At 42.5% G+C, this 15,919-nt stretch overlaps 1 protein-coding gene across 1 annotated transcript in view; it reads right to left on the bottom strand.

Annotated features, from left to right (window-relative positions):
• The window catches only part of ccnd2a (cyclin D2, a), a 163,425-nt gene that overhangs the window by 49,752 nt on the left and 97,754 nt on the right, over positions 1–15,919 (bottom strand). The gene's annotated exons all lie outside the window — the stretch shown is intronic.

Genomic DNA, 15,919 nt, shown 5'->3' with positions numbered 1-15,919 from the left:
TCTTAGTGCCTTCGGCCAAATGTATTTTTTCAGTATTAAGCGGGTGGAGAAAATGAAGTAAAACCAACTGCAAATTAACAGGAAATGAACATTTCTTTCAGCCAATTTGTTCCAACATGCTTTGTTTGCATGAAGTATATAAAGTGCCTCTCTTCCATTCTAATCCTGTAAGTTGAGTTATGAGGTGCCACAATAACTTGCTGCATGCAGACAGCTGCTCGAGCATATCGTGGCAAAACGAGGAAGCGAATGGTGCAGGGCCCTCTAGAAGGAAATGGGAAACACTGGCAGGGATGGCGACCCGGGTTCAATATCAATGACAAATACACACAGGGCAGTGTGAAAAAACACATGCATACTGTACATGTGCGTTAAAGATGCACACAAACGGTCTCACACACAGCTGGCCAGGAAGCAAAATAAAAAAGAAACACAACCTCAACAAGCTGTTGGCTATTCTCTACTTCTGCACAGTTTGACCATGAAAAACACAGATTAGAGGCCACTGTATAACTGTCCCTGTCAACAGCCCATTGTGTTTGGTTTTCAGAAAGAGCCCATATGGTCAGCCACTGTCATCCTGATAGAGCCATATATATCACGGCCTAATGAGGGGCATCATGACAATACAGAGAATGGCTTTGGTGCGTCTGTGGACTATAAAGTGTGCGTCTAGCTGTACTAACAAACAACAGCCCCATATGAAGTCGCTTAAAAAACAATAACAGATGTTGAAGTCGGTAGGAGCGATATAGTCAATTTCCAGTTGTGTGAGCATGTTACCCACACATGTGCCAACTGACACGCAGCATGTTCCTGTTGAGTCCCGACCGTCCCAATTAAGAAGAAGTGAATACATAAAACATGTAGGAAGGTTTGTGAAGATTTTCTGTTTTGTTTACATTCAGTGCATGTAGCCATTGTCCAGCACATGTGTTGTTGAATTCATCTTGCTTCCTTGGGCTTGTTGTCTTTAAAAATACCTCAGCCATCTGGTTGTTGTGTTCCTTAAGGAGATGGATAGGAAGTGATCAGATCACTGTACCACAGACCAACGAGCCAATCGTAACGGCTAGCTGCATGCAGTAGGCGGGACATTTTACCTATCGAGAGGCACATGCTAGGTATCTCTGAAATATTCCTCAAGGTTTAAGATTCTTAAGTGTAATTGGACTCATACACTTATGGCGCTTTTCAACTGCAGGACCTAGCACGGCTTAGTACGGTATGGTTAGGCCTTGGTAGGCCTGGCTCACTTTATGCTGCGTTTCCATTACAGTTTAGTAACTAGGGTAGTAATTATAGTAACGCAGTGCAGGCGGGACGATCGGCTGTTCGGCGGGCGGAGCGACAAGCTGCGTAAAACTGCCGTGACGTCATCTTCAATGCAAACCACAAAACCAAAACATCAGCCGTTAGCTGTTAGCACTCAGAGCTCGCAGCTCCTCATATCTGTTCAGAAACTAGACAAAAGTTAAAGAAGTACAAACCACAGACTGTCTGTGTCATGGCGAATACAGTCGCTGGTTTATTTATGTCCATATAGGCCGTTGTTGTGAGTGTGGACGGAGCATATACAACGTTAGCTTAGCCTGATCGATCCGATCTCCATTCAGAAAACATGCATTTTAAAAGGTTTTTCGCCTGCCGTCTTGTCTGCAGACGTGTCAAGCATTAATTCATGGTTTTTACTAACCGGTGTCAGTATGTTGTTACTTCGGCATCATTTTGAAACGTGTATTACAATTAAATCACGGTCAAATATGTTCATTTTGTTGTAGTTGTAGCCCCCTTGCCAGCGATTCTCTCTGACCCTTCAGCAGTCGAGAGTGATTACTTCACTAGCCTAGCATATTCAGCCCGGTTGTTGGCCTGGTTGTTGGAGGGCCAGAAAAAGGTGAAAAAGTAGCCCTGGGCCGGAACTACCCTTAGTGGAAAAGCAAAAAAAAACGTGCTACGTGCTGCAGTGGAAAAGTGCCATTAGAGTCCAGAGCAAAGTTTTGGTACCCTTTTTTAACAAGCGTCTTTATCCAATTTTTGCTTTGTCACCTGTCAAACAAAGAAATAAACGCAAAAAAAAAAACATGATAAATTATGTATTTTATTGAATTTATTTTGTTTTAGCTTATTTAAATCTCAATCTCAATATTTATTCATTTATATAGCACATTTAAAACAACCTCAGTTGACCAAAGTGCTGTGTTTGCACTTTTCACACTTATTGCAAGGCCAATATGCATGTGTTTTTTTCAAGCACCATATTGCTCGTATATTGCTCGTATATTGCTTATATTACTACTGTACTCGATGAATCTGCACTTTAAAACAGGACTTTATAAAAACAGTTAGATATGTAGATAGATAGATGCATACAGCGAAAGCAAGAGAAAGTAAGAGGAGAAGGGGGAAGGGGAGGGGGCTCTGCACAAAGGAGAAGCCTGGATTAAGTCATGAGTGGCAAGCGACATAGGTTGGATTTTTAACAAGTGAGATCACATCCTCTTCCCTAAACAGAGGAGGAACTTTTCCTTGGGTGGACAGGACAGATGAGCTGAGCCCCACCACTGTCTGTCTGTCTGTCTGTCTGTCTGTCTGTCTGTCTGTCTGTCTGTCTGTCTGTCTGTCTGTCTGTCTGTCTGTCTGTCTGTCTGTCTGTCTGTCTGTCTGTCTGTCTGTCTGTCTGTCTGTCTGTCTGTCTGTCTGTCTGTCTGTCTGTCTGTCTGTCTGTCTGTCTGTCTGTCTATATGTGTGTGTGTGTGTGTGTGTGTGTGTGTGTGTGTGTGTGTGTGTGTGTGTGTGTGTGTGTGTGTGTGTGCAAATGGGACATCCATTACCGAGCTAAGGCAGAAGCCCAGAAGTCCCCGCACGAAGGAGTATCCACATGTCAGCAAGCTGCACATTGAGGGACACACAACCAGAGTATGTTGTATGTCAAGTATGTTGAGTATGTGTGCATAAGTGTGTGTTGATCTTTGTGACTACGCTTCTGCAAATGTGTATGTCACATTTTACAGTTTTGTTACATGTACACAAATATGTAGCATATGGGTTGTGTGGTTGAGATCAGCCAATCATATTCACTATCAGATCAAAATCCTTACCTATGCTTCTTAATAAACATGTTTTTCCTTCACATAATGATCTTTGCAGATTATTTACATGTTAAAGGGTCATACATTAAAAAAAAATATTGTATTATTTTGCAAAGTGGAGATTTACGAAGGATTCATACTATGAGGACACTTCAGGGTCCAATTTGGATAGACAAATGTCTCCGATGACAATGAAGGGGGAAACAATTTAGCCCTCCAGCACACCTGTAGGGCACAGCAGTTAAAGACTCTGAAATAATCCCTCTTAATTGGCTGAGAGGACAGTTTGACCTTAAACCTATAAACACCCATTAGTGTAAAAGTGCCCTAAATTCCCATGCCTAAATATAGTCAAGCAACATTTCTACTAACATTTCTCATAAACTTGAGTTTCCTAAATCTGGTGACAACTAATTGCAATACCTACATATAAAGATTAAAAAGACAAAACGACTGATTATTTCCAGTGACAATGTGTTTTCCATTGTACCTCTGACTCATTCTAAACTAAACAGATTCTTTAAAACGTTCCATGCCTAAGAAATTTCAAGTGTTACACCCTTCCGAGACACGTGTCATTTTATTGTTACTCGTTCAAAATCCTTTCACTCCGTCCTCCAGGAGACCTGTTCAGCCATAACTCATACTCGACCATGAGGTGCACTTTGTAGATCTATGGGATTTGGAAACACAGACCAAACCTCCAACAAATATGGATTCATTCACAGATCCATCATGGCTAACCCGACTTCCTGTTACGGTAAGGGTGCTGGGGAAAGGGGTAGCGCTTAAAAGTGCATCGTCACCACTGGTTACTGGAGATTTGGGAATTTGAAAACTGCAAGACGTGTGAAAGTTATCACTACATAGCACAGCTGAAAGTCTTTCCTGGAAAAAAGAAAAAAAAGAGCTTAGTGTTCACGGGTCTCATTGTCTATAAATCGTATTTCTTGAGGGAATCACAAGGATGCAGATTTTTAGATTTATGCGACGAATGTGGCCTAACTGTTGTTATTGAAAAAGAAACAAATGTGCAGGCACCAGAACACACCAGGAATGCAGGTCTAATCTTAATCCCTATCACACATGTTAGGTACCTATCCATTTCAAGACTGTGAATCATGCTTATTGCATAGAAGGAACATACAGTACACACACACACACACACACACACACACACACACACACACACACACACACACACACACACACACACACACACACACACACACACACACACACACACACACACACACACACACACACACACACACACACACACACACACACACACACACACACACACACACACACACACACACACACACACACACACAAAGCCCACATACTCCTGCCATCCCTACTTTTCTCCCACTTTCAATTCTGATGTAAAGAGTAACAATTTATGAAGGCAATCCAGGTTTCTCTTCCTCCCACACTCTATCCTTCCCTCCACTTCCCATCCCCGACCAGACATGACCCTATACTGCAGGGTGGAGTAGTAAAAGTCTGGATTTTGGTGAGCTGAGTGGAGATGGCGCACAGATGGAGATGGTCTCCCCTTACAGCCTTAAATAAATTAGAAAGATAGAGAGGAAGAGAAGAGAGAGGAAGTGCTGGAGGAAGAGGCGGGGGAGGAAGGGGGGGCTGAATCCAAAAGAGAAATAAAAACATTTGCAGCTTGTTATGGGAATTTTCCTCCCACGTGGAAATATTTCCTTCATGTCTTCAGCCGAGGAGCCTGTTATTTATCCCTCCACCTTTTTTTCTCCACCCCCCCCATTCTACCCTCCCTCCGCCCCTCCATCACCCCTCTCCAGACTGGGCTTTCACTTTGGGGGGCCCTCAGCTTCCCTCTCGGCTGACCAGGGAGCTTTCAAGGTACCCTGATGGATGCTAATGCTGGACTCTTTCAGATCGTTTTACAGCCGGAGCCTTTGATCTGCCAGCAGGCCTCTCTCCACGGGCTGCCTGTCCTGAGAAAATGTAAATCCCCGCCTTACAGACACCTGTAAAAAAAATACAGCAGAAAGGAGGACAGAAAAAGAAGTAACTCTAAAGAAAAAGGGAAAGAAAAGATACAGTATTGTGACATTTGGAAAAAAAGAGGGCATAGTTTAGATTGCAGCAGGGCGACAGAGAATGAGAGGGAAATTGTGCAGAAATAAGAGCGAGTGGCAAAAAAAGGAGGGGGACAGGCCTGCAGAGAAAGGAGCGGAGAAACTGAGACATGGCAACCAACAAAGACGGAAAAGAGGAATGGGTACCGCGCAACACAGAGACAGAAGGGACATAGATGGAGGCAATAGAAAGAAAGGCTACAACGGCAAAAAAGGAAAGGGAAGTTCATCTAAAGACCCAGCATGGAAGACAGGGGCAGAATGGCTAGGAGAGAGAAAGCAAGATGAAAATAGTGGAATAAAAAGTTAGTGAAGGCAGAGACAGATGGACAATTTGACTTTGGGAAGAAAGAAAGACCGAAAGCTAACCCAGACAGACGCATGAGGCCTGCTGCGCAGCTCAAGGGCGGATGTGTGTGTGTACGGCTGAGAATTTAGGAAGGAAGAAGTGAAAAAGAAAGTATGGTGGAGGGGACTCGACAGTGAAAGAGGCCTCCCTCACCCGCGGCAGCAGCGCTCTGAATAGCGGGGCTGCTGCTGGACAGCTGGGTGCAGCTGATCGGGGGACAGACTCTGTGGAGGAGCGCTTGTCTTCCTGCAGCCAGCTGCTGTGTCCAGAGGCCAGCAGTGACAGCACAAGGCTCAGAATTGATTGCCAGAGCTGGCAGTTCAATGGGGTGGATGGAGTGCAGTGAGGGTGACTTCTCTGAAGTAGTGTGCACTGTACAGCAGCAGCAGAGCACAGCTGGCACTCACTGTATCCTCTTCTGAGAAAGAAAAGGGGGGCCACAAGAGAGATTGCTATTATTGTGACCCTTCCTTGTCTCCGTTTTCTTTTCTTTCTTCTCTTTCTTCTGCCCTTACAGCCACTTGCTATCATTGCTCTTCCACTGTTCCCCAAGAGAACAGCGGAGGAAATGGCTGTCTTGCGGAGGAGATAAACTGCATTGAGAAGAAGTGCTCTGGAAGTCAAATGCTCCATATGAGAGTTGCTGTACAACAGCCTACAGTCTAGCATGCAGGTAGAAGGCTGCACACTAAGCCGTGAGGTTTCTTTCTATAGTCAGGGCTCTTCCTGTTTGCAAAGTCTACACTCTTGAGGCAAAACAGGCTCTAGTCTTAATTTACTTTGTGTGTTTTATTGCTTTATTAGATTCAGGAGGAGGGGCTAGAGTGAGAAAACATCAGGTATGTTCCTGTACATAGTAAAGTCTGTTGGTATCAAAAACCTGAAAAAATGAACTTTCTTTCTGGATTTATGTCATTAAATGCATTTAGTTATTTGTCTCCTCTATGTGGAATATATATATATATATATATATATATATATATATATATATATATATATATATAGTTGTGCTTTGTGAGATGTTCACACCTGAATACATTCTTTAAACAACTACAAAATTATAGGGACGCTTGGTCACATTGGAAATTCAGTTACATACATCAATAAACGGAGCATACGTGTGTTTTATTACTTTAATGCTCTGTGTCCTGCTGAGGCATTTGAATAATATTGTAATTTTTGCAACCACAACAGTAACAAAAACAAAATGGGGCAGTTCAGCATACAGATGGGCCGGGCCTTTTATCACGACCTTGTCAAAGTCCCCTGCAGACCTGAGGTCAAACACACCTCCAGTGGCGTGATTATAGCGCTGCCACTTCTCTGATCCAGAGTTACGTTTCCTTCTGTTTCGTCATACTGCTTCATGCTCTCACCCACACACACCTCTGTCTCTGACCCCCCCCCCCCCCAACCTTCCTGTTGTCCTATCAAAACAGGAATGATATCACTCTCCTTGTAGCTCCGGATGGGAAGACAACCGAGCCCAAAGTCCACGGTAGCAGCAGCATCTTCCTGTCTGCATGTCTGTTTCTTGTCCGTCCGTCCGTCTCTGTGTTTTCTGATCAGGGCACATCCGGCCATCCTGACTCCCCTGCGACTCTCCCAGGCCTGTGTGTCAGTAGGAAGGAAGGAAGGAAGGCCCTGCGATCACACAGAGGGAGGGTTTGGAGAAAGGGGAGGAAGTGTGAAAGGGTGTCTTAGCTGGAGCTGATCCACTCCATTGGAGTCTCTCACTATAGAAGGGCTGTTTGGAAAGGGACAAGGCCAAGCGTAAGTGTGTGTGTCGGTGTGTGAGCATCGATGGCTGCGCACCAAGATCATCACAGAGTGGGAGAGAGTTGTGTTCGGTTGTATTTATTGATGGCTTCATTGAAAATATTCAGCATGTAATCGTTGCTGGCCTGTAAGCTAGTTGGGGACATTAGATTCTGTGTGTGTGTGTGGTGTGTGACTCAGTGCTTCTGTAAGTTCACTGCTCATCGGAGAGTGACAGCTCACCTCAGTGGAAATTTAACTGAGTCATCATGTTCGGTGACTGAGCTGAACATGGAGGGTTTAGCACCTCTTGCATCGCAGCAGACACACACATAAGGACACACACAAACACTTCAACCTCGAATGCTTTCATCCATGTTTTTGTGTGAGAAAACTTGCATGATCTGTGCTCAGTTGAGGAAACAATACCTAATACGTGCAGTGTGAGAAAAGCCTAAAGTTCATTACCTTGCAGATTTCCTCACATAGGCACATAACCTGATAACCTGTTGTTGTAATGTAAGTCATGTATTATGCAGGAATGAGTCCTGAAACCCAGAAATGTGTTAGCATTTCAGCTATTCCCGCTCCTTCATCTCACAACAATGTTTTTTTGTCATCAACTTGGGTGGCTAACAAGAGGCTTATGACACTATTAACATCACTTAGCCTTTAGCTGAGCTGACATGAAGCAATGGTGTTGACTGCAATGTCCTTTTTTTATTAGCCTAACTAGCCTATTAGCGATTTACTTAGGCTGATTGCATTTAAAAGTGATTAAAGTTGTGCTTATATGTGGGGATTATCCTGCTAACAAAACAATGCTCTTGTTGAGGAAACTAGCAGATGCTAACTCCTTGGTAAGCCCACAAAATGACCTCATCTAATGAGCGCCTCTCTATTTCCGCAGAGGGGCAATCAACGTGTAAAAGGGGTTAGAGCTATAGTGGAGAGCTAGCAACAGTGCTGTTGGCTTGGTTGCTGGAGAGCATGGGTGGAATTAAGCACATTGGAGAATGAGTTGGAAAAAGACATTTCCTGGTGTGAGCAGAGGGGCGGCTGGGAGGAAGACATCCAGGCGCAGAGGCAATGAGACACCACTTAGCTTCCCCACTGACTGCTCAAACAGATTGGAGTTACTAGTTAGATTCCTGGAAGTTAAGGGGAAGCTGTGAGCTGGATCTGGACCAGTAATCGAGGAATGGCTGGCAGCTACTGTACGTCTGAAGAACGCTGCTGAAGAGCCTTTGGGCAAACTACCAAAATGAACTGAGTAAATGTCCTTTTAAAGGTGCCACCTAGTCTAATGCAAAAATACTGCAACAAATGACACAATATGGTTGAGTAAACATGTGAAACAGAGACAACACTCTTCCCCTATGTTAAAAGACCTGTCTGTCAGTTACAGTTAAACGTTACACCATAAATCAACACATTACTTCCTGTGTTGTGTCATTATTGTTTTGTTTGATTTATAATTTCTCTCCTTTTTTTTCCTCTTCTGTGTATTCAGCTGATAAGACTTACAGTCGGGGCTTGAAAAGACACACCCTTGCCTGCTCTTGTTCAGCTACTAAAAATAAGCGGTGAAGTAATGTGAAAAACACTGCTCTATTTACATTCTGGTGAGTTACAGCCTCGATGCTGCCCGCCTGCCTTTCACTGTTGAATCTGGGCTAAATGGCTGAGGGGAAATTTCACTGCTGTTTTTTTTTTGCTGGCCGAGGGACAGGGAGAAACGGTGAGAAAGTGGCTATATACTGAAAGAGGAAGAAGTGAAATAGAAAAACTGAACTGAACTGAAGATACATTCAGTTAAGTGGAAACAAAGTGAATGATGGGCATATAAATGTATACATTTTTTTGTTGAGATGATTAAAAGAGACAGATGGCTGTCGTCATCATCAAACATGTGAGTGGGATTGTGTGCACTGGGACATCTCGTTCCTCCCTAATAGCCAAAGGGACGAAGGGGACAGAAATAACAGACACTGCAGGGCGGATGGTGGATAAAAATCTCTCTGGCTGAATTTATGAATGATTGGGATCAGAGGGGCGCGTGGACGGGTGTGTGTGCGTTGCTCAGACCATGCCTGCCATCCCCTATGACGACACTGTTGTCCTCAAACAGAGAGAGCGAGACGGAGACAGGCGGAGGGACGATACTAAATGCCAAGAGGATCCACAATTGCCCTCACTGTACTCAGCTGGCTTTATGACGTAGATTCTCGAAGCAGGAAGCGTGTTGTAGCTACAGGCTTAAGGGAACATAAGTCCGCAGCATTGACCGATATAGTTACAAACATACATCTCATGCTTTGTTTTGGATAACAAATGCAAATCAGATTGTAGTGTTTTTAAATGTGACATGTCAGAAGTAATTCATGGTAAAACAGCTCTGTATCCTAACAACACTAAATTCAATTCAAAAGGTTTAAATTATTTGTCTTTCTGCTCATTTTATGAACTTCTTGTTGTTAATTGTTTTGTTGGCTTATGCTAGCTCAATATACTTTTCTTTTTTGTTATTGTTTACTTTCCTCCTTACATTGAGGGCACATCTGTTGCTGTGGCTTTTTGAACTCTTCTCTCCTTTTATGTTGATATCCAGCAGAAACTTATGTCAATCTTGTGATTTATTAAGCAATTTCTTCGACTGCAAAGGTTTTGTATATTTGAAGAGGACAATGTTTGACTGCAGTGCTCTGAAAAAAGAGACCTTTTCCAAGTAGCATGAATATCTCCAACAATCTCCTTTAAAGCTGGAAACAATTTGCAAGGTCTTTGGTGAGTAGAACAATCTCGTAACAAAGCCCTGATTAAGGCACTTAGGGACTGATGGAGGGCAAAATGGTTCGATATGGATAACTAGATCTGGTTCTGTGCACATCAATTGGCCAATCTTTATTTCATCCCACTTCATTAATGACTTCTCTGATATTTCAAATGAATGCATTGTGACAGCAGGCATGCTAGCTGCCGTAGCGAAACCCAACCAGCTGATGATGTAACAAATCATGGACTGAATCCCATATTTTGCCACTGGTCACCTCCCAAACCTCTGATGAGGAAATAGAAGTAAAAGGAGCTTGTCTGCCTCTTATCTGCAGGAAATAGCATTAGGCTAAATTGTACTCTTGGGTTGGGGCATGAAAGAGATGGCATGGCTGTGACCATCATTAGCCCTGTCCCCCGACGTGAGGCCTGCCTCTGATCCAGAGCCAGGGCCGGGCAGGAAGGCAGAAGGTGGGCAGGAGAGGGTCCGCAGCCCTGGGTGGGCTCCACCACTTGGGTCCTGCTAATGGGCAGGCAACCATCAGCCTGGTATGTCGGTATGTGGGCCGCCACTGCTCATACGGACGTCAAGGGATTTAAAATCTGTTGGAGCAGACGACTGTGAAACAAGAGTGGCCACCCTGCCTACACCCGCTGCCACTATCACTGACCATCCACCCCTCATCTACTGCTTCACCCAGTGGAGCACAAACTGGTCAGCTCTGGTCCGGTTTAATCGCTTGGTACCGGTTTGCTTTTTGTGTCCATGTTCCCGTGATTCCTACTTCTTCTCAGAGGGATCAAAACAGTTTCTCAGCTCACATCTCACATCCCACAATGCCATGCACTGCTACCAATGAGAACTCAGTCTTTTCCCAGCAGTTTCCACAACGACAGCAATTTTTCCCATGCTCTCCTTTCAGAGAACCTATTTGGGGCATTAGGCTATCAAACCAGCTGAAAATAATAACTCTTTGAGAAGTCAAGAAAAAAGAAATTCTATTCAATGTGCATATATCACTTCTCAATTTAACCCCACCATTGTTTCTAATCACACTCATGCCTTTAAAAAACTCTTTTTTTGTTTAAACTTTCTCCCAGCACAAGTGTTTTCTTTTCTGTAACTATACACTGAAGTGTTACATCCTGTGCTTTAAGAAACAATGAGCTAATTGAAAGGCTAAGCGGCTGTATTTACAGCTCCTATTGTGACCAACGTGTCGGGGTGAATGGCTCCTCTGGCCCTGAGGCAAACTCACAACCTGCCATTCAGGATAACAGCCCTGTCAATGAGAGACGCATATCACCTTTGCTCCCGGTATTTTACGACACAAGGGTCCAATAGTAATACAGCATCCAGCCGACAGAGAGCAGAAGAAAAACTATCAAATATTCAGTTTTAGGTGTCTACTGATGGGACACTCAATTGTATATTGTGCAGTAGAAAGGTTGTGATGGACAACAAAGAGCATGAGGCATGGAGCTTAACAAAAACAGGTAGGAAAGGGGATGTATATTATATAAAAAGTGACACTAGGTTCTCACAACGAGACCAAAGGCTGTGAAACCAGCAGACAGCTTACTGGCCAGCCTATCAGAGGAACACTATTAATACCAGGGGGACGTTGTCCCCTTTTCCCTGAGGGTGAAAGTCGGAGGAAGTCATCGATTCTTCCCACCATAATCTCTGGGAAGGACAGACCTTGCCTTTTCCCTTTTGGGTGACGAGGGTTATTATTCTACAATTTGGAAAGGGCTCACACAAGGGCTATTTCTGTCTCTCAGTGATGGCGAGGCATTTGAGAGTCTGATCCTCTGTAGCACCAACAAACAGTCGTTGTTGCAGCGTCCCCTTCCCAGGAACGTTTCCTGATATCTGTGGGGATTTTTTTTTATCTTTGTAAGCGCTATTGATCCAAACAAAGTGTTCAAGCAGTGGTCACTTATTTAAATTTGAACAACCTAAGATTACCTGACAAAGGCTTCTAGTGGTGTCTAATGGTGTTGTTAAAACACTGTAAAACAGCCAGGGATTGGTTGGTTAGTTTGAATAATTGTTCTTAAAACTAATAAGGTCGATCCTTCTATACCGAATCGAAATCATCCTATACCATTAACCCAGTAGTTATGTGCTCTAACCTTACCCTGCCGTGACAATTATTTTTTGTAGGGCAGTGAGCAACAATCATCTTCCAAGGAACAACCACCATATTGTCTTATGTATTTGAGTTAGGAAGACTTGCTTTAAAAGTAAGTTGGTAAAAGGCTGAAGCATGATCCAAGGAAGAACCCCATTGGAGCTGAACCGAATCACAGGGCACAGTCATTATTTGTCACTTATGGAAATGGCCTTGGCTTAGATCCTAGCTTTTTTAGGGCTTTTTCAGTATCATTTGTTTCCCCAGACTCTACAGCATGCAGTTTCTAAATTCTCCCTCATAAGTTATGTAGTTATAGTGCTGCTACAACATAATATAACCTGTTGTATTTGTTGGTTGATTGGGTGAATGCGACTTATAGATTTGGATGCCAGAGCAGCTGTCAGAGCAGGTCCTGATGGGGAGGACAAACTGCACAGTGGTTGTGACAGGATGAGGATGAGAGGAAGACAGGCAGCATCTGTGTGTGTGTGTGTGTGTGTGTGTGTGTGTGTGTGTGTGTGTGTGTGTGTGTGTGTGTGTGTGTGTGTGTGTGTGTGTGTGTGTGTGTGTGTGTGTGTGTGTGTGGATCTGGAGCAGTTAGAACAGCATAAGCAGATGTTTCCTCTGTTTGGCTCTAGAACATGAAGAAAAACAAGGGCCTAACCTAGAAGACAGGGTCTCATTGATAACTTACAGTAACACTCAAACAGCGATACAAAGTTAAGTTAAGTTATAACTAAACAACTTAACACAAGGCCTAATTCTGTTAAGATAATTGCATTTTAAAGGCATATGAGTTGATGAAGCAATTCAGCAATGGTGAATCAGGAAATTCTATGAATATCTTTTGCATTTAATGTAATCTGCATGTAGAACTTGCGTTATACCTGCCTTTGAGAATAAGTCCACACAATGTTTGCAAATGAGTGTGATTTGTGGAAGTTGGTGCAAGAGTTCCAGTGAGGTCCACCTCTGTCCTGATAGTCCCGGTTTTGGTGAGCTGTGAGGAGTGGAGCAGCTGCACAGCGCTAATCCTAACAGGCAAACGTTGTGAACACAAGTGTTCTGCTGCTGCACAGCCAACCACATGTCAAAAGTGTCGAGTCATGCTGAGAGCAGCCACTTGCCCCAGGAATGCTCTATCACACTACAATGTATGCATTTTCTTTCCTTCAGAAGACTGCGGCCAATTAGCATTAGGGAAGTGTATGGTAAAGTATGGTGTGAAATGAGTGACGACAATCAAGACTTTTCCAATTAGGGTGCAAGTTTATGAAAAGCAAGCTTGTCTTTTGATGATCACTTATCAACCCAACCCCTAAGTGGCAACCTCTCGTGATGTAAAATGAAGGGTATATGCGGATGTGCACTGCAGTTCCTCGGATGGCCACATGGCTCCAAAAGCGATTCAATCTACATAGACCCACATGTTAAAAAGCCCAACACAGAAGAAATCAACAGGTGTTCCCGGTATAAAAAACTGTTTTGTGTAGCTAATTATCCCATTCATGAGAACTCTGAGTGGCGATTTTTTTTTATATTGGCAATTTAAATTACATTCAGGGTTAAAATTAAGTTTAATTAAGGGGGTGGCCGCTTTCAATGACGAGTGGGTGCAGTCTCTACAGCTTCAGAAACATACAGTATGGGTGATGTCACATGTATACATTCTATGGGTAAGCATGTCCATCATCTGTAGAAAGATGCTAGTGTAACTCAACAGGGAACATCACTTGCAGGGGATGCAAACTATTTCATAATTATAACATACAATGCGGGATAAAAAAGTTACACAACTTTAAGGATTACTTAACATACAAATGTGTCCTGCCACTTTCAACCCTATTGGAACCAACATTGCTTAGACAACATGTTGAAACTCTAAAGCATGGACAAAGAAAGACGACAACAATAATACTTTTGTATCACTTTTTCCTTCCTTTTCTTTTCTATTCTTCCTCTTTTTAAGTGCCATTGAGCTTAATTCTACTGTCACACATGTTTCAGTGTATTTTGTGATAATTTATTTTGCGGTCTCAAGCAACCTTTTCAAACTCAATTATTTCTGTTTCTTCAGTGATCCATTGTTTTTGAATTTGTGTGCTTGAAACAATCTAGTTTTTTATGACTAGTTTGCACTTGTGACAAAGACACAATTGCAGACACTGATTGCAGATGGCATATAATAAAATAAACATTCATAAATGTTCCTTCAGAAACATTTTGTGTATCTATAATTGTAGTCAGGGCATGCACCACAATAAATCTACAGTCACAGCATTACACACATCCACTGTTTAGTCAAAACTGTTAGCCAGGTGTCATTGTGTAATAGCAAGAGTAGCATACTTAACTGCATAATACCAAATTACTTTATCGATTCAATTGTTTTATTTATTTAAGGTATTTTAACAGGAACAGTGATTCTTATAATGCATAGTATTTATTCAGTATAAGAACTGGCAGTAACATGTCTGATTGTTTACAATGCAAGACAATTGATCTATCTAGTCTGAGAGTGGCGAAAAACCTGACATGTGGCTAAAAATCCCTTTTGCTGTCTATTAAAAATTGCATCAATTATATTGTTGGTCCTTTTGTTTTTGCCTGACTATTTTTGTAAATAAAAGCTCCTCAAACTAATTTTTTGCAACTCTCATTTGCCATTTTGTTATCTTTCTTTTTTCTTTTTGTAACAACACTTGTTTTCTTGCTTATTACCTTTGAGGTGGTAAAAGTAGCTAGAACTACTTACAAATAAAAAAGAAAGTATATGGTGTGGCAAAAAAAAGAACATCTCTACACTTCTATCCTATGATGAACAATGTGTTATACATTATCGCGACATAATACATTTGATTAGCAATTTAAAAAAACAATTCGATCATTGTGTGCAAAATGATAGAGGCAGCGAAAGCACCTAAACCTAACATTTACAGGAATCCATGCCTGTGTGGTTTCGATGGCAGAGAAAGACACGGTACTGGTATCATATCATTGTGATACTGAAAATGACAGTAACAAGGTCAATAATAGATCACTGCTGACCTTTACCTTAATGAAAGCTACTTGTATTTCCTATTGTCAGGGATTTATACACCTGCAGCAAGTGTGAGAATAAACAACACCAGCCATGAACTTGACAAACCCTAATATGACATAAGTGAAGTAACTCCACAAACATGCGGTTGTGAAACACATGTCAACATCAGCACAGGCCGGCTAATCCCAGCTACAATAACTTTCAAGTAAGATCAGTAATGAGCCAACATTTCCACTTACTCATAACGTTTCTTTTTTTTAAAAACAAGCATGACAGAAGAAGATAAACAGGCAGAAGAAAGCTTTTTTAAAGCTCCTGCGACCGACAGACAAGCAAGCGAAACTGGTTTCAATCAAAACAAAACTACAAGCCCAGCAGCGCTATGATCTATTGTTAACAGAGATGGCATCTGAGGATAGCAGGAGCATTCACAAACACAACCTATAACAGCTTCTCGGAGCATTAACACCTAATTGATTGTTTCCTCTTTCCTCTGTCATGTGTCATCTGCATCTCATGTTTCAGGACATGCATGACACATTTCCTTACACACAGCCCAGGGCTATTTGACATGTAATGTGTAAACAGATTGTGAGTCATTCAAATTATGATCATTCAGGCGAGTTTGGCTTGAGATCCAG

Source organism: Notothenia rossii (genome assembly GCF_949606895.1).
Source record: "Notothenia rossii genome assembly, chromosome: 5".
NCBI lineage: Eukaryota > Metazoa > Chordata > Actinopteri > Perciformes > Nototheniidae > Notothenia > Notothenia rossii.
Note: the sequence above shows the minus strand (reverse complement) of the source record. Positions and strands in the feature narration are given on the sequence as shown.